This window comes from Vidua macroura, chromosome 2, assembly GCF_024509145.1.
Source record: "Vidua macroura isolate BioBank_ID:100142 chromosome 2, ASM2450914v1, whole genome shotgun sequence".
In the NCBI taxonomy this organism is placed as follows: Eukaryota; Metazoa; Chordata; class Aves; order Passeriformes; family Viduidae; genus Vidua; species Vidua macroura.
The window spans coordinates 105,913,361-105,940,366 of NC_071572.1; the positions used below are offsets into that span (position 1 = coordinate 105,913,361).

The window sequence follows — 27,006 nt, forward strand, 5'->3', positions numbered from 1 at the left end:
AGTGTTACATGAGACAGAACTGATTGCATTCTCCACCCAAATGCCATCATTCAAGTGTTATTTCTTTGCATTTTGCTGAGAAGTGGCATGTCACTGCTTCTCCTTTGCTTGGCTCCTCTCTTTCCAGTGCAGCCTTTCACATTACAAAACAAAAAAGAAGAAAATAAGAAGAAAAAAAAGAAAAGGAAGAAAATTTAAAAAAAACCCTGCAAGCATTAGAAAGTCTCCATTTGATAGAAGCTTACAATAGGCAGATTGGAAGGGACTTTAAAAATCATCTAGTTCCAACTCCCCTGCTGTGGACAGGACATCTTTCCCTAGGAAACTTGATTAACCTGTAGGCAGAAAATAAGGCTCTGTATTTCCATATTTCTCTCCATTAAATGCAGAAAACTCATATTTTAAAAATTCAATAATTAATTAGCTACATGTGGAATTACATGATCCATTGTGCATTTCTATATGAATGTTGCAGACATTCGATTTGTTACTACTTTTTACACATAAGAACTCCAAAATCAAACATATTTTTAGTTTAAATTTGGGATAGCTTTTAACAGCTTCTTACAAAGGAACAAAATGTCTTTCATATGAGAGTTGCAGTGTATGGTGGCTAGGAAAAAAGCTAGAGTACAGATTCATTGATAGTTACCACATTTCTATGACTTGGGACAAATGAAAAAAAAACTCAATTAAAGTGTAAGTCATGCCCATTCTTCTACAGTGCTTAAATTGGTTACTGAATCCTGAATCCAGCCAGATTAATTTTAGGAACATGCAAAAGACCTCTGGACAAACAGATATCTGAGAAAACTTGAGCCTTCCTTCAAGGTACAGGTCTCTGAAGGTGTCACCTGAGAATGCAGCACACTGTAAAACAGAAAAGAAACAAATTATTACTGTATTAATATGGTTTCTTCTTACCTCTCATGGCCTGAAAAAGACTGTGGAAGGGTCTCCACATGGGACTGGATGCACACCATGAACAAATAATTAAGAGAGGAGGGAGCATTTTAGATCCAGGTAGAAAGAAGGTTTTATTCATAGTTTTAATGTCTCCTGCAACAGAAAATTAAAGTCACTTGAAATGTGAAATCATGAAATTTAAAATATTAAATGGCATTTTATTTTTAATAATAACCCTTCTTTCTGCCAACAGAGTAGAATACTTTGCAAGCAAAATGCCAACCTGTCTCAGTCTTTCAGGATATATTATAGATGTCTTAATCACCTCCTTCAGCAGGAAGGAGAAAATTTGACTGAATTTATCAGAAATACTCATTGCTGTAATTCAAATCTGATGCTAGTCCCTTCCAGGTGAAATGATACAATATCAGAAATTGGAAGGAAAAGAATCAGAATATCAAAGAAAGTCAATGACCTGGCAAAGCAATGAAAATAACTGCAGAAACTATCCTGTAAAAATAGTTTAAAAATAAATGTTCTAAACCCTGGTGTGCTACCTAAGGTCAGTGATGACCAGGAGGAAAGACAGTGTGCTCTGGTCATCTACAAATAATTGAAGACTAGAAAACCAGCAAGAAAGACGTGCTGGTTATGGTGACCCAGTAGCATGTCAGCAAAATTAATGGATCAAAACTGACTGAAGGAACATTTAGTAGAAGTTCCTAACAATGTGATCTATTATAGTGTAGAAATCTCCCAAGAGAAGTGTGGAAACCCATTGTTTGAGTCATATGCAGTTGAGCTTGGACAAGACAGTGGAGAATGCACTCTGAGGAATAATGCTGCACTGACAGGGGTTTGAACAATTGGCTAAATGATTTTACAAGGATTTTCCAGTACTTTTTGATGTTATTTTTGGCAAGAGTGTTATAAAAACAAAACAGAAAAAGTTATTCACGGACCTATCTCTTTGCAAAATTTCCTTGAAAAATGTCCTAGCATTTTTTTCTGCATCAATACTGTTAGTTTTAGTATCATTTTTATATGCCCCACTTAAAATTTTGCTCTCTGTTCTCAAGAGTATCTTTCTGATTTGAAACAAAACTTTTACTCTAAGTAGAAAATTACTTGTCAATGTGTTATAAAGAGCCTGCTACATAAACCAAACCCAAGGAATAATTTTAACATAAATTCTTACATCTACAAACAAATTATTGTATTAATCCATACCAAGAATTTTTAATAGCACATAAATATAAATAAACTGCATCTTTCCTGCAGTTCTCATTAAAGTTTCTTTTTCTTTCTTTCTTTCTGTCTCTCTCTTTTCTTTCTCTCTCTCTTTTCTCTCTCTCTTTTCTTTCTTTCTTTCTTTCTTTCTTTCTTTCTTTCTTTCTTTCTTTCTTTCTTTCTTTCTTTCTTTCTTTCTTTCTTTCTTTCTTTCTTTCTTTCTTTCTTTCTTTCTTTCTTTCTTTCTTTCTTTCTTTCTTTCTTTCTTTCTTTCTTTCTTCTTTCTTTCTTTCTTTCTTTTTCTTTTTCTTTTGTTTCTCTTTGCATCTTTTAAGAAAAGCCATTTTGCTATAACGAAATTTCCATCAAAATTAGTTCTGGTATTCCTCAGATGGTTCTGTCCCTAAGCTGCTAAAAATTGAAATAAAACAAGTTTTGTATAGACCTGTCAGTGGCTGCATCTCACTTGGCCTCAGTCTGGGAAAAGGCAAGACTGCAGAGGCCACTGTTTCCCTATTTGTCTTGTCCTAATCCTGCGCTCTCCTGTTACACTCCTTGGGAATTGTTTTCTGTGAAGGCAGAGAATGGGTGGGAAATACCTGTAACTAGAATAATTTCTTCCCTGTGAAGGCTGTGGAGAGTAGAGAGTTGGGCCACCCAGGACCTGGTTGTGATTTGGCCTTCACAAACAGATTTCTTATGGCTCCCCTATGACTCCTCTGAAACCATTTCCTCCCCATTCACCCTCACCTCCTGCCCTGAAATAATTTATTTAAAAAAAAAAAAAAAAGTCCAGAAACATTATAATGTTGGCCCCAAAGGATTAATTCTCATGGTTTTAAAAGACCAAAGGCCCCATCTCAATCATTTTCAGAAAAAGTAAACATATTCTGTCACAGAGATAGGTCAGATTTGTGTCCTACTTTCTTACTTAATAGACCAGAGGGTGGTGGTTTCTCACAGAGACAACATCTGCTGCAGTGGCAATGAGATGCCACAGTTTTGGATCCTGTGAGGAGGGAGAATGGCAAAAAATTATTATTGTAAGCCTGGACCTCAGGAGGCCAGGCACTGGGGCTGACTTCAAAGTATGCTGTAGGATATGGAGAGGAGAGGGGAGATGAAGAAGTTGTCGATTTCCAAGTATCACTTTCTCCAACTCAAGAATGGTCCTTCTCCATGTGCAGGAGGAAGCCAAGCCAGGAGGTCTGTATGGATGAACAAAGAGCTGCTGGCAAAACCCAGATGTAAAAAGGAAGGATTAAGGGGGGAACAAGGTCAGGTGACCTGGGAGGAATATAGTCTGACCTTGCCAGGATGGGTTTAGTGAGTCACAACCCACCTGGACTGGAACTTGGCAAGGAATGTGAATGGCAAGAAGAAGGACACCCCCAGGTTCTCCATCAGCAAAAGGAACACCAGGGAAACTGCCTCTGAATGGGGCAGGAGATGGCATGACAGGGGACATTAAGAAAGCTGAATTATAAACTGGCAAGGTCAATGTGCCCACCTCAGTCTCAACAGGTAAAATTTGCCCTGCCAGTCCTCTGTGAAAAGTTGTGGTAACTGGGGGAAGTTCCTGAGGACTGGAGAAAAATGAATGTCACACTTATTTTCAAGAAGAGCCAGATGGAGCATCCAGAGCACTACAGACTGGTCAGCCTCTTCATGATTCCTGGGAAAGTGATAGGGCAAACAATCCTGGAAATAATTTCTAAACATATGAAAGTCAAGAAGGTGACTGGGGGAGTCAGAATGAGTATAGACAGAGTTGGGACTCTCTAGCCTGGAGCAGAGAAAGCTCAGGGGAATCTTATCAATGTGTATAAAAAACTGATGGGGCATGTAAAGAAGATGGAGCCAGAATCCTGTCTTGTCACTAAGCTCCCAGAGAAGAAACTGAAATACAGGAAACTAAAGAAAACACTTTCACAGAGAGGGTGTGCAATGGTTTGACCTTGGGGGGATGTCAGGTGCCCACCAATTCACTTTATCATTTCCCTCCTCAGCAATACAGGGGGAAGAAAATCACATGAAAAAGAACTTGTCAGCCAAGTGAAAGGCAGTTTAATGGAGTAAAAGCAAAGGCCACACATGGAAGCAAAGGCAAACCAAATATTCATTTTCTGCTTCCCATCAGCAGGCAACCTCTGATGGCCTTGATGCTGATGAGGGAGCGCTGCCCAGCAGTACCCAAACATTGGCAGGTTCTTTCTGGCTGCCAGTGCAAAGCCCAGCACTGTGAGGGCTGCAATGGGACAATTGACTCCACCTCAGCCAGACCCAGCTCAAGGGTCATCAAACACTGGCAGAGGCTGCCCAGAGGAGCTGTGGAGTCTCCACCCCTGGAGTTGCTCAGAACTTGACTGGACATGTCCCCAAGCAGCCTGGTCTGGCTGACCCTGCTCTGAGCAGGGAGTTGGACCAGGTAATCTCCTGATGTGTGTTCCTGTCTCAACTGTGTTTGTGTCTTAGATAGAAAATCCTATTGAGAAATGGTGAATAGATAATCAAGCAGAGTATAATGTTAGCACATGCTTCAGCAATAGCTGGAGAGTACAGTAAAAAACAGTTTCTTCCCTGCTACAGAAGAAAAATATTTAAATGTTTTTCTTTTAATAGAAAACCTCTACAGAATGTGACAGAGGAACTGTTGACTCTATCAAAATGCTTGATTGGTAGAGAAAATACAAAAAGCTGAGTCAGGTTCTGCTCTACTTCCATCTTTTTCATGCTCTCAAAAGCTTTGGGACAACATTCATTTTGATTTAACTTTCGTGAGGGAAGTCTAAATAATTAGCTGAGCCACAATATACAGAAATCTCCTGCAAAGTTTGGTTTCACATATAGTTTTTCTGGTTGAAGTCAATACCTCAACCCACTGCTGATTAAGTGATTTTCCCATCCTTTAAATAATAGTCTTTAGCTATTCAGCAAAGAGGAAATCTCAGTTTTAAAACTTCAGCCATCTTTTCATCTGAATGTTTGTAGATACTGAATTACCTTTGGCAACAGTATCTTTTTGCAAATGAAGAAAGTGAAACTCATGGCTAAATTTCATGAAGTTTTGACCTTTTCCCTATATTAATTATAACTATTAGATCAACCCCAAATTATTTGTCTGTTATTCAATTCCTAAATCAAAGACATTTGCACCAAACACCCCAAGGTCACAGGAAATCCAAGCTAACTTTGTTCTACACTTTGGTTTCTTTTCTTTATTCACATTAGCTCTCTGAAAATAAAAGCACAATATGGCAACCTAAGCACATTTTAAAGCCTGCCCTAACCTTTTGGACAAAGAACTGTCATACAGCACAACAAAGCTGTATAACTTACAGTTTGGAGGAGCAGAGATTACTAGGGTTTGCAGTTCTAAGATGTTTTTGGCCTATTCAGAAATCTGCATTTAAAAAAAAAAGAAAAAAAAATTGTACTTTTGAAAATCACGTTCACAGATTGGGATTTATTTTGGAAGTACTCAAAACCCAGATGAAATGGAACAATGGAAAAAAATCACCTGGCACAGTTCCCTTGAAGTCAAAGAAGACATGGCATTTTCCACCTGTTGAGAGTATGACCCAATATTGACAAATACAAGATGTGCAAACATTAGTTCTCAGATGCAAATAGGTTTAGATGAGCCTATGATTCTGCCAGAAATAATGCAATATAAACATACATCCATATTAAAGTATAAACTGCTAGAAGAAAAAACATTTATTGAGACAATGGAGAAGGAAAAAGGAAAATCTCAGAACACAAATACAGTTAATAAGGCAACTTCATAACATAATGGTCGGATTTATTTTTCCTATGAATTTGTCCTCTAGTCACTGGCTGACTTAATTTTTCCTAGTGGAGAGCTTTTCCTTCATGACTTCTTTCTTTTGGAACTGATTTAAGTTCACTAATTCGAAAAACAAACTCTAACTTGACAATTCATAAATATTCCCTCAGAGTTATTTCTAGTTCAATATGTGCTGAACTTTGGAATGTTTATCAGATGTTAAAATCGATAAAAAAGTGGTGATTAAAGCATTGATGGCATTACACACACAACAAATGTGCTTTCTGAATGAATAAACATACTGTGCATTCACCTAAATGCATATGGGTGTGCATATAGGTTACTTTATATAGTATTCCATGTGTAGTTAAGAACTCAGTGTTCAGCCTAACCTATTTCTGAGGCTGTCAATCTGCAGACACCAGTTTGAACACAGTGCACTTAAATTCTGTGGAATGATATTTAAAAGAAACCGTTCCCTCCGACAGTCTGTCTGCTCTTTGTGTCACTGCCACTATCCTGAGACGTGTTTTATTTGAAGCATGAAAAAGAGGAAAGAAAAATCCCCCTCCAAATATTTTGATTTACAGCAAGGAAATAGACTGTCATGTTGGAGTCTCTGATAGCTCCATGGAAGGAACACGGCTGGGGATATGAAGAGGCTCATTTGTTTATGGCACAAGCCCAAGCCACAAAAAAAGGGAGGGTCCAGAAGAGATCGGAATATTTCATGACTGGCTCTGTCTTGTGCACACTTTTTCTCTACATAAAACCTTAAATGATACACTTAAAAACCACAAGACAAGAAATATTGAAGAGGAAAGTGCAGTGCTTTGACACACCAATGAATTAGCTTCTTATCTGCACAATGGCTGCACCACTTTCTGCAAGGAATGTAAATTCCAGTGAGGCAGCAGCAGGATCCTATGCCTCGACAAGGTAGTATAGCTACAGATGAAAATGCTGAGGAAGTTCAAAGCCACCTGAGGAAGGGTTTCTTAGCAACAGACCGGATCATGAACCAAAGGAAGAGAATGTGATATAGCTATTTTTAATGTTACAAACCAAACTGAGATATTAAGGCCTTTGAAACCTGCATTTTTGCCATGTGACCAGCTTAAATGAAATGCTGGTGTTATTACATTTAAAGATTTTACTGTGTCTGTCTTGTAATCATCCCCAGCATGCAGATGTGTAAGCAAGAATAAACCTCAGGAATAACTAATGTGCTACAAATAAATCATTTCACTCTATTGATTAGTCTTCACAGAAGAAGCTGTAGGGGAGAGAATTTAAATCACTGGCAATTATAAGAGTACAAATAATACCTGATTCATAAGGGAGAAATCTCATAGCAACTTCTCCAGAGAAAACCCCTGAATTATACAGGTTTGGCTTGTAATGCTGTGAGACAAAGGGCCAAAGGGGCAATTCATTTTCATTGGTGACAACCCAAAAATGGAGCAGTTCTGCAATAACTTCTCTAGCAATTGGGAAATTAGTGCAACCTGCCAGTGTGTGTGAGAGTGTGTATGTGGGTTGAATTAATCTGGTCCTGAAGCATTCAGGGAATGTTTATATTATCCATTCCACTAGTTAATCTCAGGGGGTAAGAAATAAAAATGAATAAAAAAGATGTGGATGGAGCACAGTGAATGCCTGTTTGCTGAGATCACCAGAATTAAAGGGACTGAGAATAACAGATTGAAAAGCAGGTTAAAAATACCCAAAAAACTTTTTTTCTTTTTTTTTTTTAAGAGGAGATATTTTAATGCAAATTGTTTTGTAAAACACAAAAAGCTTTTTAAAATGAACTTTTGTGTTTCAGGTTTTATGTGATTTTTTTCCAGCAATGTACTTTTTCATTGCCTCTGAAGTATCTTCTGTTTCTGAAAACTGAGGAGAAGCCTTCAGAGTTGTTTTTTTCCCAGTGATCTCCAGGTCACAGTTTCTTTGGCTCACCCCTCAAGGCCTGCTGCCCCTGAATCATGGTATTACACTGACCCAGGCTGCCACCACTGTGAGTTTGTTGGACCACAGCAAGCTGGGGAACGAAGAAATGCAGAGTTCCATAGCCTTGCCTTCCTCCAAGGGGGGACCCATTCCCTGAGTAAGAGAAAGTAAATTTGGAGCAAAGTAACAGTTGCTTAGGGAATTCTGAGTGCCACTGACCTCTCATGAGACCCCTGGGATAATGAGTGAAGGCAGACGCAGGCCTTCAGCAGCAAGTGCTCCAGGACTCTGAGCTGTGTTTTGGCTCCAAATGCAGCTTCTTCCGCATCTGGGAAAGTACAGCAGGACCTTAATAAGAGGACCACAAATGTCCTTTCTCTCTAACAATCCAAACCAAAATCCTGGCTAAACAGACCAACATTTTTGCTCATTAAAGTCCATTCTAGATCCAGTTTCTCTAATCAAACCAACTCTCATTAATCTAAAAATAATTCTGGCATGGACACAGAGAGGCAATTTAAGCTACTGTTGAAAATTAACATTCAGTGATAGTACTGAGTATTATAGGTCAAAGGGGATTGAATTGGCAGCATATTTGCTTTAAAATTTTGTTTTCTGTCACCACTGAGATCCCAAAATTCTGTTCCTCATTAAAAAAAATTGTATATGTCATTTCTACAAAAAAATTTTTTGTGCTTACATAAAACCTGTAAGTTTTTATTTTACTGCCTTCGAATAGCATGGACAATTTCACATTCTTAAAGTCCAAATCTGTCAGACCCAAGGCACAAAAGTGGAAGGTGACTTTGGAAGCTCACACAGTTTGCAGCTGCTGCAATGATTTTGACATCAGAGAAATACAAAACATCAAGAAAGCAAAGATTTTCAGATGCATACAGTTTTGATAAATCTGCATGATAGCTGGCAGAAACATTTGTAACAGAAAGTTATTCCAGAAAGAAAATCTCTATTTGTGCAACTCTGGAAAATTCCATATAGAAAGAACATTGCATAGCATACAAAATTTCAAAGCTCAATAAATATAATTTATTGCTGAATTTTGAACATTCATTGTCTGAAAAGAGACACACTCAAAGTTCCAATGTGTGTTTGAACAAGGAAAAAGGTCTTTACTAAAAAGAGAGGAAAAAAAAATCTGTGAGAAAGGTTTGAACTTTTGACAGTGAATAAAATTTTTGTTAAAGTCTGGGGTTTAAGTCACACCCAGCTTATGTTTAAAAGAACAAACTGATTTGTAGGGATATACTTGCAAAAGTAAAACAAATTCTTATAAAGGGAAAACCAAGTGAGGAAGAAGATTTGAAGGATTTTCTTCCTTTCTCACAGGAAACTACCTTGGGAATCTCTTAGTTCTTCCCTTTTCCTAAAAAGAACAAGCAGAAGGCATTTTTTCCTCTCAGACTTCCTCTAAACAATTTCTCTCAAGCAAACATTTCTGAATATTTGTCTTTGAAGGTGAACAACCAGTTCCTTGCAGTGTTTAATATGTGTTCTGAAAATAATCAGTGTTCCTCAAAATGGATTTTAAAATACTTTGGATGAATGTCACTTTGAGATAAAAAAAAAGATGGTGGTTTGTGTGAAGTGATGGTCGCTATATTTAAAGTTATAAGTGTTTAGACAGCAAGTAGGATAGGCAGAGAATTGTCTTTAACAGAACTTGACATGCGAAGTCAGAAGATGTAGGCTTAAGTACAATCCTCACAGCTGAAGCACTGAATCAGCTGGGTTTCAGTTACAGGTGCTCATCAAAACCTGTTTTAGTTTCTAGAATTTATTTTCCACTACAAACCCACATTTTCAAATTAGAGTCTATTAGGGAAACTGTCAAAATAGCTTTTCTAAGACTTTGCAGGCACGATGTCAGTCTGTGTAGTGAGTGCAACTGAAAAAGGGTGGGAACAAATTCTTGGTTTAGTCTGTAAATGCCAAGGGCAACACCTTTAGCATGAAATTAAATGCAACTGAATGTGAAAGCAAGAGGGAGCAATGAATCCTCAGACTCTGTGTGTTGACATAAGTGAAAGAAAAGTTTTATATCATGATTATGCACAATGCATTCATTATTTGCTTTATCTGTGCATATGGTCCCAGTGGCTCCTCCTCCTTTGTATCCACTGTATTTTAAAATACAATGCTTTTATAATTCAATAATTAGGATCTTAAATTTGCTTTAAGTACTTAAACTATGCCTTCACTCTTCAAACTTTCAGTCTACTGAGCAGCACAGGAGAGGTTAATTATTAGAAGACTTTCCTTCACTCTTTTGTTTTGCATTTTCCATTAAGTGTATTTCTTGTCTTGAGAAGATTTTTTGTTTTGGATGCATTAAAAATATTGCTGCACTGGAAAAAAGAGAAATGGAGAGAGGAAAAAACTGAAAAGAATGAAGAAGGTGAAGCAAAACCTGTACAAAACACATTATAGACCTTTTTCACCTTTCAGACTAGGATTTCTTAGAGGAGAAAGGTTACAAAGAGAACCTTTAGCATAAATATCTCAGCTCACCAGTTGGTAAGACAGACAATTCATCTTGATAATATTAGAAGAAGTAATTTTTATGTCTCATATTCAATGAGGAAATACACTAAAATCAAAAAGCTACAATGAGAATGATAAAATTGAAATGACCTAACTATTTATTGCACAAAAGAAGAAAAATTAGATCCTCTGCTATTCTGAAAACTGCAGGTATACACAGTGAAGTCTGAACTTTGAACATTGAGTCTTGTTCAGCAGTTATTGTATTGCATTTCTTTATTTTTAGACTCAGAGAAGATGAAAACTTCCCCAAGGCTTCTTTCAGGAATTGTGCCCTCAGTGAAAATTGGAGGCTCTGCTCTTCCTCTCTGGGCAGGTCCCTGTGCCCTACGACAGAACCAATAATTTTAGAGCTCATTGCAGGACTCAGTTAATGTTTTGGGCAGCTGATTTGGCTCCTGGATGACGCCCTTTGAAAGTCATTTCACAGTCTGCAATTTATATCTGAAATTCAGAGAGGGAGAAATGGGTACTTCTGAAGCTCTTTAGATTCAAGACATGCTTGCACAGAAGATGAACTTCTTCAGAATAAATATTTGAGAATGGCTTTCATACTTCAGAGATTCATTTTACATCTAGTTTTAACTATCTAAAACGTTGATGTCAAGAAACATTTCTAGAAATATTCAAAAATGAAAGCAGAAAAGTTATTGTGGGGGAATTCACCCCCTATTAGCACAATGTTAGGGAGGCCCTTGAGAAACTTTGGTCACCTTTGGTTGACCTGGTGGGGGAGCCATAGGCAGTGCCACCTGATGAGGCACAGCTGGAACCTCCCTTCCAGGTGTGCATTTAGAGCACCCAACAGCAAATGGGTTCTTGTTTAGGCTCAGGCTAGTCCAAAAACTCTTCTCCATTCTAAAATGCATCACACTGAGTTCTCAGGACAAGCTGCTCTTGCACTGCTGTGATGAATTTTCTGGGTGATGCTCTTTTTTTATAGTGAGAGCACACTCAAAGCATTTCTACATGCCTAAAGTTAGGTGAAATTAATGCTGTTCTGTATTGGAGCAGCCTCCATTTGCCAACATTTGTCTGTATTGCAAGACTCATTTTTTCCTTCCTTTTAGCCTGGAGGAAAGTTGGAAATGGTATGGTTGGAATAAGATTAACTGAAGGCAAGATGGAAAGCTTTTTACAGTGTTTGTGTTTTTGCTTTTCCTTCTAAGAAAAAAAAATAAAATCTGCCATTCAAACCATAATGAAAGTATGAGAGGAACAATTTGCAAAGGCAGAAAACCAAATATCAGTGAATTTCACTAAAAGCTGAATATCTGTCCTTCAGATATTTTAAACTCTTTATTTAAACACATTATCAGTCAAGCTAAAAAGTGTGTGTGAAGTGTTGAAGAAAGAGGTAATAATGTTACCTGCTATTTGCTTCATTTTTAGATGAAGAAATGCATACCCTCTACTGACAAATAAAGAAACCAAACAATCCCAAAAGCAACCCATCAGGCTTCAGTCTGGTACCCTGAGATTGAATCTCTGTTAGACTACCTATGATATTCATAATAAGAACAATGAAAACCGAGACATTTAGACTTCTGATTTGCTTCAAAATGGAATTTCTTATATGAACATTTTCAGACCGGATTATAAAACTTTCAATCATATTGCACTCCAGAAAGAAATAGGTCCTTCTTATGGAAAACTCTTTTCTTAATGCAGGACACTCTGAAGGTGGAAATAGTAGATAAATACTACCTTAATGGAAGACTGCAGTAGAATCCCTTCGATTTTGTTGAGTGCATAAAGGTTTTTTGATCTGGTCCATTATGGGCTTATGAAACATTGATTGTTTAAACTTAGATATCTCAAAGCAAATTGAACAAGCTTGTTTGGGTCTCTTAATTTTAGTAATAATAACTGTAAGTCACTTGCTACATAATTTATGTTAAAATTGGTCAACCCACACAATAGAATTTTTAAATAATCCCGAAGGGGGGTCAAAAAAAGGCCAACCTTTTTCTGGAGAGTACCAGAAGAGTCCTGATAGGATCTGGATTCCTGAAGAGACTGTGGATAGAGGGAAGACCCCCTCTTCCCTTGCTGCACCTGGGTACAGCGCCTGCCTGGCCAGGCAACAGAAATCCTCCATCACAGGACAGACCAGGAAATGAAGGAAATCCCCAGACAGCAAAGGTGTTCTTGTCTGCTTTCCTTGCTGCTTTCCCTGCTGCTTTGATAGATTTCTTCAAACTCAAACCCCTTTCTCCTTTTCTATCAAAAGCCTTTGGATTAGGGATTTTTACTTCTCTTTCCCAGCATTTTGGGGCAAGCATACAGAGGAATGTATCACTCTAACTTATATCTGTATAAAGAAATTAGGAGAAACATCAAAGTTAATGATCATAAAAACCTGAAACAAAAATAGAGCATTTGAGGTCTGTCAACAAGAAGTCAGGTGCATTGACTTTCTGCCACCATAATGACCTCTTTACTTAATGTTGACCTACCATTTTTTGTCAGGAGATGGGGAAGGCAAAGAGGAGAAAAAGTACATGGGTAAAAAACTACAGGGTAAAATCCATTGTTTTTCTTCTATTCAATCCAACCAGCAGTGAAGAAGAGCTGTGGGAAGCACATACACTACCATTACAGACCCTACCATTACAGACCCAGTGTCATTGTGCTATCATCAGCCTCTCTGTAGCCTATTAATCAGTAAGCCAGATAAAAATTTCTGTGTGTGCAATAAAACACAAAATACTGCTTAGTTATTTCTAGTATTTTTATGTAGCTACAAAGAAAAACTGTGTTGCCCTAATCAATGTTTTTCTTTATCATGTATTTATGTAAAAAGGAATAAAAAAATAATCCATTGAGATTTTCTTCATTCTGTATCAGATCTGCTTTCTCTGCAGATTGGCATCCTCTGGAGAGAGAGAATGTTTTCTGCCCCTCAACTTGCACAGTGAATTTTAGTTATTGTGGTAATAAATAACACTATTTTCTTAAAGGGATGTAGTGATGTAGGGTACACACATGTGTCATGCACAATGACACAAAGGAATACCCAGGCAGGCTGAAGTGTGGTGTTATCATCAGGGGTAATTCCATGAGCAAACAAAACCCCCAAAGGACGCAGAGTCTACAGTGCAGAAACCACCAGCCCTGCATGCAAAATGAAATTAAAGAGACAAGTGCAGAACAGCTTTCCCAAAACAATGAACTAGAGAGGCTTCTGCTATGCCTGACAAATGGAATGAAGTTACAATAATTCTGACAAATTCATACTACCCTTCATTTGCATACACTTCAGGAGCAGATATAATAATGGTTAATGAAAACAGGACTTTAAATGACCCGAATGTTGTAGCCTGTCCAGAGTCTAACCAAACACTGAATTAATATGAAACAACAGTGACTAAAAGGATTATTTAAATCTTCATGTCTTAGGAAGAAATTACAAATTCAAAGTAATCACGGAGCAGTGTAATAATTAATTTTGTGAATTTTGAATGCACTCATCTTTGCAAGCTACAGAAGCCAAAAAATCATGGTCAACTGATTCACTATGGTATCAGCTATGGTTGTTGTGATAGGACCTAATGAACAACCAGCTCTGTGTGTGACTGTCTTTTTGCTAGGCAGGATGCAAACAACTGGCTGTATAAGTGCCTCTCCAGGAGGACTCCAACCCATGGTAACCCAATGGATGCAACCTTGGATTCTGCCCATCCCTTTGTCCAGAACAGCTAGCAATGAATGGCAGCATATATAATCATAGTTCCCAGGGTATGTGAGGTATTGCTAGGCATTTTCCCCTCTTTTAATCTTGGCAGAGGGGCAGAAATGGATAGGGAAGAAGCAGAATAATTATTGGAGACATGTTAAGTGAAATGCATGGGAAAAGACTGGTATGAGAGACAAGAAAGTGTGGAAGAGAACAAAAAGTCAGATACAGGATTTGTCTCAGGTGGTGGAGATAAGAGAAAGGCTGGAAAGAAGAGATCAGAACAATGGTCATGGAAACCATCAGGTCTAGCGAGAGACTGATGAAGTAGTAAAAATTTAGCATCTGGACTGTCTCTTTTCTCATCTATTTCCTTTCTCTTCCAAGAAAAGCCCCATGCAAAGAGGCCCTAGGACTCAGATAAGAATTTCTTTTATGAACAGGTCCTTCAGCTAATGATCACAGGCTTCATTCTTAACAGCATGGAGTCCCCAAGGCTCCTATTTAAAGTCAGCAGGAGAAGCAAATGCTCAGTAGTTCCAAAAAAAAAAAAAAAAAAAAAAAAAGAGAGAGAGGTCAGACTCTCTTGTTTGAGAGTATCCACCGCAGAAATGAATCTGAATTCTCTTGCTGATAGTTTTATATCAGAATGGACTTTGAAAATAATCTTGGTGTTATTTCTTCTCTTTTAACTGTTTTGTAGCTCATGGTCCCACTCAAGTTTTTTAGACTGTCATCTTTCAATTTTTTTTTTTAATTTTTTTTTTACAGCTTCAGCACTGTATCACTGTCATTACAGCAGAATTGCCAGATGCCTGCAATAAAACATTTTGAGCCAGGAGGAGAAACAACCCTCTGAAGAGCACATATGAACTGAATATTTCCTTATTTCCTTTGGTCAGTAACTCTGTTATTCCTTGAGAACCCTTTCATGACTTCTGGAATAAATTTGTCCTTTCTGTGCTGAGTGCCTGCTGTCAGGCTGTCCAAGTATCTCTGCAGACAGCTCAAGTGTTGAAGGTTTCCAGGATTTCCCATTAGCAGCTTTCACTATGGTCTGCCATCTCATGCAGCAAATTTTCTTAGCTGTGCAAGTCCAAAGAGAGAATGTCATCAATGGAGTCTCATTTTTTTCTCCTTTTTAATGAAATAACTTCATGCCTTTGCACCTGTATTCCCATGGGTTTCATAATTTGTAATATTGTTCCATCTCCTCATTTACAAAATTATCAAATAATGCAAAAAGAGGATTACTAAGTTGGATTGTGTTGGTCTGAGTATGTGAAATGCCCAAAGTCAGTGACCACTGAAATCAAAAGAAGGCTGAGTTTTCAATGTTTTGTAGATTATTTTGGTGTAAAATAATTTTTTAACAAAATTGGAACTTGTCGGGTTTTGTTTGAGGAGCTACCTAGCTACAATGATCTGTCAACACAAGCTAGGCTTGCTTGATCTAAAATTTTTAGATATTTTCTTCTAACAAATTGACACTTGTTCACTGTTCAGCTATGACTGTCTCCTTAGATACTTCTGACACAGAGTTTTTAATTAATCACATCAGTTTCTAAACCCAGCATTTATGTATGAAGTAGTAACTTATCTCAATAGAGAATAGAACCACCCTTCAATATCCAATTTCCACTGGTGTCTGGGAGACCAGGATTCCACCTAGAATCTTCAGCTCCTCTAAAATAGATAAATCCATAGTTATATGCTGAACAGTTTCTTCTACTATTGCCAAAGATACGAGACATTTTTCATTACATAAATTTGTCAGCTGTTTACAGCTATCAATTTTTAAATAATCAGGATGGTACTTCCCATGTTTTGGTATTCTGTTGTAAGATTTTTGTTTGCTTATTTTGTGGTAAGGATAGGGGAGCAATCCCCAGGGAGAAAAAGCCCAAACAAGCACATGACCACACACAACTTCCTCTTCTGAGAAAATTAGTGGTTGCATAATTTCATCTTACTCATATTAAAATTTCTGGCATCTTTTCCTTTGGTGACTTCCCCATTGGTAACTTCTGATTGCCAGGTTCAAGTTTCTGCCCTGAAAGAGAAGGGGTTGGTGGCACGACTCAGATGGCAAACCCAACCAACTACAAGAGGGAATACCTCTTGTATTGCCCCAGCCCCATGTTTGCCTCAGACAGTGTTAAGGAGAAAATGTTTTATTCAGACTCAAGTAAAAGGAATAGAAGCTCAGGACAAAGCAATCAAACAGTGGATTAGTTCTTTAAGTTGGAAAAAAATAGGAAAAACAGAAATGAATGTCAACATGGAGGAAGTATTTAATAACTATATAAAGCCTAAAATAATTATTCTATCACATCAAAAACCAGTGCCAGGTGATCTTATTAATGCTCACAGGGTCAAAAAAAAACACCGTAAAAATGATCTGCTTTCTGGACCAATCAAATGAAGTCGTATTTCTCAGCAGAAGTGCTCAAAGGCCCAAGTAAAAGAAGCACAACATTCAGAAGAACTGATCAAACCCAACATTAGCTCATCTGAACACCATCAAAGCTAAGGTCGTAAAGAACTTACTTAAATATGTATATTGCATGATCTCAGCCATCAACCTTAAAAGAGTACTCTGTACCAATCTGCATGTTTTCAGGTTGCTCATGAGGCAAATTTTGGATTTTACTTGTTAATTCCCTCCGAATTGTCACCTGAAATTGCTGATTTCAGACACTCCTCTTTGGAAATACATCTGGGATGCAAATTCTGACAGCTTTTGTGTTGCCTAAGAAAACAGGCATGGTAAGTGCACATGTGCTAGAAAACACTAAATCAATGAACTTTACTCTGCAAACCAGGACAGAAAAAAATTTTCTTAAACCCATGAAAAAATGAAAAAAAACCACCAGACTTGTCAGCATCACCAAATCAGTGAGGTCTTACAAATAGTGCTTGCTTCTTACATCCAGAGCTTTTAAATCTGTGTATTCACATAATTAAACTGGAGTATATATTCATCCCGTGTGATTATGGAAAAAAAATATGATCATATGAATATAAGGTCCAAAAGCAGGGAAGCTAAATGGGAAATACTTCTTCCCCTCTCAGTGTTTCACAAGACCTCATGACTTCAAGACACTTTTGTGCTTGGGAAGAGGAATTTATGGTTAGTTAATATTAGAGAGTGATAGCCCTCATACACAGTTCTCCTTTTTAAATGGATGATGGCTGCTACTAAATTATAGTAACAAGAGACAAAAAGAAGGTTTGGGCCAATTTATTAAAATAATTTCTCTTATTTCATGGTAGTCATTCTAGTTCTTGATGCCACAGAGAAGAGCCATTTATTTTCTTTGTCTGAGCTGAACCTGAATCTTCTGATCTCTCACTGCAAAAGCACTGCCCCATAGATTGCAATGAAATGTTCATGAAAGACCCTCAGTGACATCTGTGCAGCTGTTTAATTGCTCATTTGCCAGCATGGAAAAAACCCAGTGTCAAAAAATTCCATCTAAAATGCAAACTTCAAAATACTCTAAATCAGATGATAATCGTCTTTACTGATGCTTAAAGTGCCATAATTTTTATCCAGACAGCAATGACATTATGCAAAATAACATGAACTTGGGAGTACTTGAAAGAAAGAATTACATGAATGTGAAAAGCTACAAGAACTGTTAGAAATGCACACAGACCATCATCTCACACCACAAATACGAGCCAGGATGACAATACCATAAATTAAAACAACCCTCAAGCAAAAACTAACAGCCAGGAAATGAGAAACAGATTTAAGACAGAGAACAGAAACCAGAAAGCATGACCACTAATGAGATTCTGCACAACACTTACAGTAACAAAGGAGGTGACAAATGATAGCAGAGATAGAGTATTAATAAGGAAGTACAAATTATATTTCCTGTTTATGCTGTCTTTCACCTTGCATAGGCACCTAGAAATTGGAAAGGGGGCATACTTTCAATAATCTCTCACTTTAGAGGGGTGGAAAGCTGGGAATGGCATGAAAATCCAATTGCAACACATCTCACAGCTGGAAAGTGGAGAAAAAAAGCAAGCTGATATAACCTGCAGAATTAAAATAACATTATAATGCATAAAGTGATGCCCAGCCAGTACAGGAATAATGACTTCAACTCAGATTACAACAGCCAATTCAGTGTAAATATACTGCATACTAATGTAGTGTCATACTCATTTCCTCTTCCCCTAGTGCTGCTCGTATTAAAGTCAGGATTCCCATATTTCTGTCCAGGATTTCTGCCCAGATAATGCGAACGCAGGGAAATTGATGCATCTGGGATACCTCAGAGCGACTGCACACATGAAATACAGATAACCTGTTTGTGAGAAAAGTCAGGCCTGCTGCACATGTTCCATTAAGCCCAGCTCTTGTGGAGCCCAGGAGATATTGAGTCATGCACAGAGCCCAGTTTGAGCATGTGTGCTGCGGGGCCAGCGCATCCCGGGCTCTGCGTGTATGTGCTCCTCTGGTGGTCTGCACCAGAGCCATGGATGCATCCAGAGTTGTGACATCTCCACAGCCTGCCAGAGCAGTCAGGCTGTTGAAGATCCACAAATCCTGGGCAAGGAGTCCAAGCCCTCACAGAGCCCATATACAGGGAAATTTGGGCATAGGCAGAGCAAATTATGGGCTGATGATCCCCAGACTAGGGCAGTCAGAATGTAATTTTGCAAAAGTCACATCTAGACAAGGCTGGTGAAGCAGCTAAATTACTAAACATGAGAAATTAGCAGTCTACTAAATAAATAGAAAAAAATACAACCACAGGTTGTGAACAGAAGTCTTGAATGACATGAGTTCTATGTAATCTATCAATACTATGGGCATAGCTTAATATTGTTCAGTCTGAATTGAATCTTTTAATCTGTAAGCTAAGAAAAAAGAAAATGTTCTTGCAACATAAGTTTTCTTATTGTTAGGAAACATAGTGCATTGGAATCTCATAACACTGCACAAAGTCTCCCAAAATGCAACCATTTATGCTCTTAATTTCTTTTCTCCTGCTATCCTAGTGTCAGTACTATTGCTGCATTATGATAATGGATAATGAAGGTGCACTTCATGTACAACATGAAAAAACACATATATGGGAGATTCCACTCAGTATGGAAAAAAACCATTAAAAAAATCTCATAAATATAAAATGAAATTAATAAGTACTATGCCTTATTGAATGTGTATAATAGAGAGAGTCTACAAAATCAGAAGTCATAAATGGGATCAAAATACTTACTATTCTTTAGGACAAGGAAAGACATTTATGCAGTCAGGTGCTAATACTGAATCACATACTCAGGAGCTTTTTCTTTAGGTCAGTTAAACCCAATTCATCCCAGTGCAATGCTACCTTCACTTCAGTTGTATCAGAGCTTAATGAACCTAATTGGACTACTTCATTAATTGGTATATATGATAACAGATCATTTTTTGGAGTACCTTTTGTTTTTGTTTGCCTTTACATTGTGAATACTTCACAGAAATAAAAAGGCCAGGAGTCCTGACTAAGAAAAATCTTAAGTATATGCTTAGCTTGACTTGTGTGTATAAACTCATGATAACAATGGAATTTTTTTCCTCTGTCTTCCCAGATGAGATATTTTCCTAGAGAGAATCTTTCTTTTACATGTTACAAAACCTTTTTAGAACAGAAAGCCCATACTTAATGCCATAAATCTGTGTTTCCTCAATCCCATACTGTACTGAACTTTTGTTCCAAATTAGCAACCCCACAACCCCCCCCAGAAACCCCATTTCTGGCATGAACCTACATGCTTTTGCTATCCCAAATTTTTATCTCTACCTTTAGAAGGTCTTTGCTATGTCTTTTAATATAAGCACCCCTGCATTTTTTTAAAAGTTGACCTTTAGGACTAATGTCTAACCTGAATTATTTTACAGCAATATATAACACTAAGAAAATAGATGACAACAGATGTTTAGCAGGCACTGAAATCTTCCTGAAAAGTGAAGAGCATAGAGTATATGTGTATTATTCTGCTAGCTCAGGATTCTTACTTGCAATGTGGCCAATGTCCTTGGCCAGGAATGTGCCCCTCTCCATGTCCTGCAGGCTGGCTTTGTCAGAACAGAGTCTGGCTCCCCTCCTTGGAGAAACTTGGGAGGCTTAGCAACTGCTTGCTTGGGCTATTGCTGCTCCTGCAGGGATGCATCCATCCTAAGCTTTAAGGTGCTCCCAAATACCCTATCATGCTTCCTCCACCTCCAAAACCTCCCCAGCTCTGATACCAAGAGTCTGATGTAACAACTCCAGATGTGTTACAGCCAGACCATGAGAGAGAGGAATATATAGAAGAACAGTTCATGCTTGCAGCAAGAGCTTAATTCTATATAATATTTACTGCCGGTATAAAATCCTAATTGAATGTCAAACACTGCAGTATGCACCAGTTTGGGTAGAGTTACAGATACCAAGGAACATTTTCACTCTCCTCTCATAATATACTGACTGGACTTCATGTATTAAGTTGGATGACTTATTCAGTCTCAGCAGAGGAACTGTCCAGGGACTCTGAGTTCTCAGAGTGTTATTTTAAACTAAAACCCAAATAAAACAATTTAATGCCATTAGCGTTATAAAAGAAAATATTACTTAAGTGCTGTCCTTAACAAAGCTTCTTTATGCAGTTCACACTTGGTTTAGAACTGACATCTCAAAGAACACTCCATATTTTATCCTCACTCATCACCATCATCTACGAATAATAAAATTCTTACATGTGTACGTATTTCAAAAGAAGTCTGAGACTGAATTCAGGCTCTGTGCTTCACACCTAGCCAACGAAATTGAAGCCAGGAGTAGGAAAAGGTCTCTGGGAGGTTCCCACTCCCACTCCCACAGGAGGAATGTCCCATGGCTGCTGGGGAATGTGTTCTGATGCTGCTTACAAGCACTGCCAGCAGTGATGATCCCACAGCCCCCACCCCCCCTCCGCAACTACTTTGTTACTCTCTCTGTTGCAACTTAAACGCATTATTCTTTGCCCTTTCTCTGGCAGGTCTTGACAACATTTTATTCTTTCCCTGTTTGCAGCAGACTTTTTACATATTCAAGGGCTGTCTTCATATCTTAAACCTGTTTTCTTCCAGACTGCACTAGTCTCAGAACCAACACTGAGCACCAGGTGAGGCTTCAAGCAGCATCCACTGAAATCAGAGATTATTTTGCTTGCCAGTATTGCTCCTATTTTCAGAAAACACCCTGTGCTATTTGCTTTTCAAAGGAAAAGTCTACAAATTGGCAGTAGATGACAGAAAATGAAGTTCTCTGAAGTGTGATGATTGCTCCCATATTTTGCCCGAGCTGGTCCTTGCAGTAATACCTTGTCTGTGTTTGGGTTTGTATGTTTGAAAACAGCAGCATAAGCAGAGGTATATTCCCTGCATGGATTGTCTCCTACTTACAAAAAATGTGATGAATTTGCCTGACTTTTCAGATGTTGAATTCTCCTTCTCTATTATACATCAAAAATCTTTTGTTTCTGTCATACAGCTGAAGAGTGAGCAGAGCCACTGTCATTCTGCCTAGGTTAATGTATGCTGTATTCCTCTTCCACCACAGCAGGGTGCCTCTAAGAGACACTCTCTGGTCTGTCCCCAGAGAGCAAAAGGATGTGTCTGTGTGGAAATTCACAGTAGATGAGTTTCCAGACATGTGGCAGTCTATTCACCTCCAAAAGCCTCCAAAGTTGAAGAGCTGCCTGAATTAAATTCTCTTCTGTTGTCTGTCCTTAGCTAGAGGCACTTCTGCCCTCTCACACTTCCTTGTCTTTTCAAAGTGTAGACTTAGATGGCAAAGAGTGAATAGCCCAGGCAGCACTCTGTGACCTCAGCACCAGCACAGGAGTCACTCCAAAGGGATGCACTGCACCACATGTTCCACCTGGCACAGCACCATCCTCACTGGAATACCTTCAGAAATTGTCTTAGAGCTTACATTTCACCCCTAAGGTAACATTCTGAGGTCAGCATGTCTTTGGAGGGCAATCACTTGGCAGAGCCTCTGACTTCTCATGGACTTTTCCAACTTCAGTGCTGAATGTAGCCCCAAAGGAAGATGAGTCCAGAGAGGCTTACAGCACCACACTAATGGAAATATCTTCTCTGGAATTCTCAGATGGTCAAATACATTCCAAATCCACTCCTATGGTAATGTTCACATGGAGAAACAGAGGGTTGTAAAGAGTCTGTCCTGCATTATCTGGTGAAAGTATGAAATTTTCTGCACTCATTATCTTTTTTTTGAAAAAAAACAAAGAAAGCAAACAAAAAAACTAACAAACAAGCAAACCAACAAACCCAACAAGAAACAAACAAACAAAAATATTTCAATTGGTTAAAAAATACATTTTAACTGGTTCTCAGATTCAAAGAGAATTATTGCAAACCAGTTCCTCCCATGGCACTTATCAACATTCTCAAGCCTATAACCAATAACGTGTATTGCATTTCATCTGATGAGATCTTTTAAAGAGATAGAGGGCTGCTAAACAGTTTGAGGTTATTAATCTGTCAAGTACAGAACATCAAAGCCTGTAAATATTTGTAAAAGCAATTTTTAAACCACAAAAGCTATTAAATATACAAGAGACATGGAAAATAGTGGCAACAGGAAACAGAAAGCAATGGAAGAGCAGAAATCCATCTAATGATATATGCAAGCATTTCTACCATACTCAGAGGATTTAGGTGAACTACTTCTCCAAGTTACAATTAAGTCAGTTCTAATTACTTTAATTTTCAGTTTTTCATTTTAAATTTCCTCCTTACACACGACCCCAAATTTCAGATGTAATAGAGTGACCCCCTATATAATTTTAGAACTGTCTTCTTACAGGGAAAATGGACAACATATCTGCAGATACTAGTGCACCACACCTGTATTCGTAAAGCTTTCTCCATATTTTTTATTTCTCTACAGTCATAACATGGAGGAGATGGAGGGAAATATTGGAAAGCACAAGCTTCTCATCTTGACTTCACTCCTACACCTAAGAGTCACCACATCTAATTGCTTTTGGAAGCTTCAGGTTTCTGGGTTTTCCATTTATTATATCTCTAATGGTTATCTGGATTTGGGACTTCTGGTCTAGGCTTTTTCTCCAGTATGAAGTTGGAATTTCACACATGTTATTCTATTCTTTGTTACATACCAAACAGAACAGAATATGTAACAGGATCACCCATACTGCCTGTGACAGTTACATGTCTGTGTCACAAGTGTCAGGTTTTGGTGTATGAGATGGTTTATTACTGGCCTGCAGTAACTGCACTCTGTCGCTGTAAATTCCCTTAATCCTCAGAGTGAGTCTTGTTATACAGACACATTTTTTAGTGTTTGCAGAAGGAAAACAAAATTCTGAATCATCTGAATTACAAACATTAGAAGTCTCAAAGCTTGCACCTTGAGAAATCCTGCATCTTGTGCTGTGGGGAGGGTAGTACAGATTGCAAGGACTGATGGCAAGGACTGTGGGAGAGGACCTAGTCAGGAGGAGGCTGACCAAGTGATTGATGCTGCTCAAGCTCTCCAGAGTTCATAAAGCACCAACAGTTCGATCTGTCTTGGTCAAATTTGCATAGTGCTTTCTGTTTATTCCCAGCAAAAAGATATTGCAGACAAAATGTTAGAAGTAAATTTAATCCTTACTCAAAATCAGCATTACCATAATATCCCAGCACTCAGACTGTGCCTTCAGGCAGGGTGATGAGTGAAGGGTACAGAATATAAATTGCACACTCCCCATCTTGGAGACTGTCTTTTGAAGGAGAGGTCACAGCATTTGTACAGGTAAATATTCCAGGAGAGCTACTTTGCTGAGATGTTTTGTTGCTGCATCGAGTATGTTAGATAAAACTTGATTACATATGCCTTCCCTGTGCAAATGGTGATCCTTCCTCTCTTCTCCCTCTCTGCATGATTACCAGCTCTTTTTGCAGAGTCCCCAATTGAATTGGCATAATTCTGCACTTGGGGGACTCCAATAGTGGGATCACCTTCATTTTTAAGTGCTTATTTCTTTGAAATATCTTTTTAATCAGGGAGAATACTAAACAGGACCCTTCTTCAAAGTGCATTGTTTTGTGACCTAATGCACCCATAGTTTGAGAGTCTCTGCTGCACAAGATGACATTTCTGTGTCAACTTTTATGAACTTTTTTTGCAAATATCCTCCTGAGTTCATTACAGTATTAAAGCAGAGAATGGAGCTGTTTATCCCAAACATATGCATTTATTAGTTGTGTGTTCCCCTGCCTTTTTTTTCTTTCTGCAATTCTTTTACAGTGTTATGACTCGCCCCAACATTTCCTCTCAGCTTTTCTGTTTTTTTCTTCAGTGTGAGTTGGATTATTTTGAATTAATATGATCATAGCTTCAGAGCTTTCATTGTATACTTTTCCTTGGAGCCTGGAGGCCTATTATTTGGGATGAGGTTGCTTTTACCATCAACATTTTCTCCTGTTTTTGTGTACTAACGTCACAAAAGCGCCTGCTTTTAATTGCAAAACTTCCGCTATTTCTATACCAAGCTGCAGAACTGGAGTTCTCTACTCTGCAACGTGACTGTCTGTTCCTTTTCTGCTTGCTGGCTTCAGGCAACAAACACACGAGAATTTCAATTGTATTTTCACGTAATTTTCCTCTGTCTCATCGTTCCAATGTTTCAGACATTAGTTTTAAGACCATATGTTTCTTCCAGAGCATAAATACCTTAATTAAGATGTAGGCTTAAAACAATCCCTAAATAGTTTGAAGAGGTCTGAACAGATTTTTAAAATTTAGACAGAACTTCAAGTTTTTTTGCTAAAAGCTCTCAGGTTTTGTATATCATAAAAAATAATCAGACTACATCTAGACTACATCTCCTTGAAGATTTTATTTTAGACACTGCTTTTAGTCTGTTGGCACAGAACTGAATGAAAGAACGTTTTCTGAGAAAATGCTACTCAGTAGAATTGCAGAGTTTTCCACATTACAATGTGTCACAACCAGGGTTGAGAGAAGCAGTTGTTACCACATGATCACATGGTTTCTTTCTAAATTTGATCCCTTGCTTCTCAATAATACATACCTTCTTTTGTTGATTTTTTGTTTGTTTTCCTCCTCCTTTTTTTTTGCTGTCCATGTCACTAGACAGCATTATTATTATTATTATTATTATTATTATTATTATTATTATTAATTATAATAATTTATTATTAGGTCTGATTGAAACAGTACAGAATTGTGAAATTCATAAAATAGATTTTTGCCTAAGCAGTAGTACAGGTTGCAAGACCTGCAGCAATTTCTCAGAAGTCATTGGGAAGATAAGAAGTCAAAATGCTGTCAGACAACCTTAACTACATGGAGATGTGAATAGGAGCTAATCTATGACAAGGAGGCTGAGAGGCATAAAAGTGTGATCTATTCCTGGCATAATTTAGAAAAAAACACAACCATTTTCTTCAACTATTTGCTAACGGGAGAGTGAACTGTGAAGATCTGTCAGATACTCAGTGAGTTTTTTACAAAGACAAAACTGACAGAGTTTTTAAGAGGTAAAATGAAGTCCCAGTGAAATAAATATATGTCACTAAAAAGAGTGACTACAAATGGAGTCTGACATGGTCCAAGTGAAATGGAGACATGGTCCAAGGGAGTCAGGCTCTTTAGGTTGATCTACACAGCAAGATGTGTAGATCTTGGTCAGATGTGTGAGCTAGATCAAGTCTGACCCCATGAATCTGAATTCAGAGATGATTTTAAGGTTTTCTGGTTTCATTTTGGTGGTAAGTCGAAGCTCACTAACAAATTAACATACCCAAATTATTGTCCCATTATACTTTAAAAGTTCTTCCTCTTTACAAAACAGACAACATTCTAAAACCCCAGAAATGTTTTGAAAATAAGACTTCAATAATTTTCCTTTTTACAATGTATTTAAGTACAATAAAACCTTTTAGAGGAGCTATTTCAACATTTCTTTGAAGTGTGTGACACTCTGAATCAATTGGATGGCATAGTGCTAACAACCACCTGTTTTCCTAGAGGCTATTGCTATTTATCTGATGGCCCCAGGATTTTCAGCTCAGTTTCCTCATGTCTTGCCCCATACACTGCATTTTATACTGCCTGAGTAGGGAGAAATAATTCATGTGAGTCCTTTTGTGGGCTGAAGATCTTAGTAATGCCCTGTGGCAGGCCACTCAATATGTGCATTTGCAGAGCCATCTGCTACCTGCAGTTCAACAGAGAACATGACTTGGCTAAAATGATTACTTTTTGTACAGAGACGTGCTCATACAGTTTTTTTCTGGCTGTTCTGAGGTTTCAGGAACATATATTATTTGAGTCCTTGAAGAAACGAATTCATTTACCACACCCTTTTTTGCTGGGAGCTGTCTGGCCACATGTTTTCTTAGGATTTGCATCAAAATTAAATATCCAACAGTAACCACCTGCAGCCTGCACATATGTGTGGTTCATGGTCAAGTATTTAATAAATTCAGTTCCATAAGGAAAAAAAGAAAATCTGTGCTACTTGTATTTTGTGTCTCTATGCTAAAAGACAAATGTATCTAGTTCAGACTAGTACTTAAATATCCCAAAGGCGACAAGCAGCTCTTTATGTGAATGACACTTGACTTATGTTTGAAGAATATTTGGACTTTGACTTGGAAGCACTCAGACATAAAAAGGAAGAGATTCATTTTGAACAGATTATAGAAACCATGTGTGACAGAGTAGAACAAATGTTAAGCACTTGTTTTGAACATATTTGAGAATGGCACTACTAGTATTTTATGCACGAAGCTTGCATAAACAGAAAAACATATCCACTAGCTTCTACCTTAATAGGTGTCCCAGATAGTATG

General features: G+C 37.9%; 1 long non-coding RNA gene across 2 annotated transcripts; it reads left to right on the plus strand.

Moving 5' to 3' along the window:
* The first annotated feature begins 22,023 nt into the window (after positions 1–22,023).
* LOC128803551 (uncharacterized) lies at positions 22,024–26,608 on the plus strand. 2 transcript variants are annotated; one of them, XR_008435754.1, is made up of 3 exons: positions 22,024–22,296; positions 23,069–23,177; positions 26,459–26,608. It is a non-coding gene; the product is annotated as an uncharacterized LOC128803551 (long non-coding RNA). The 2 variants fall into 2 exon arrangements; XR_008435755.1 differs by having other exon boundaries at positions 26,466–26,608.
* Positions 26,609–27,006: the final 398 nt, after the last annotated feature.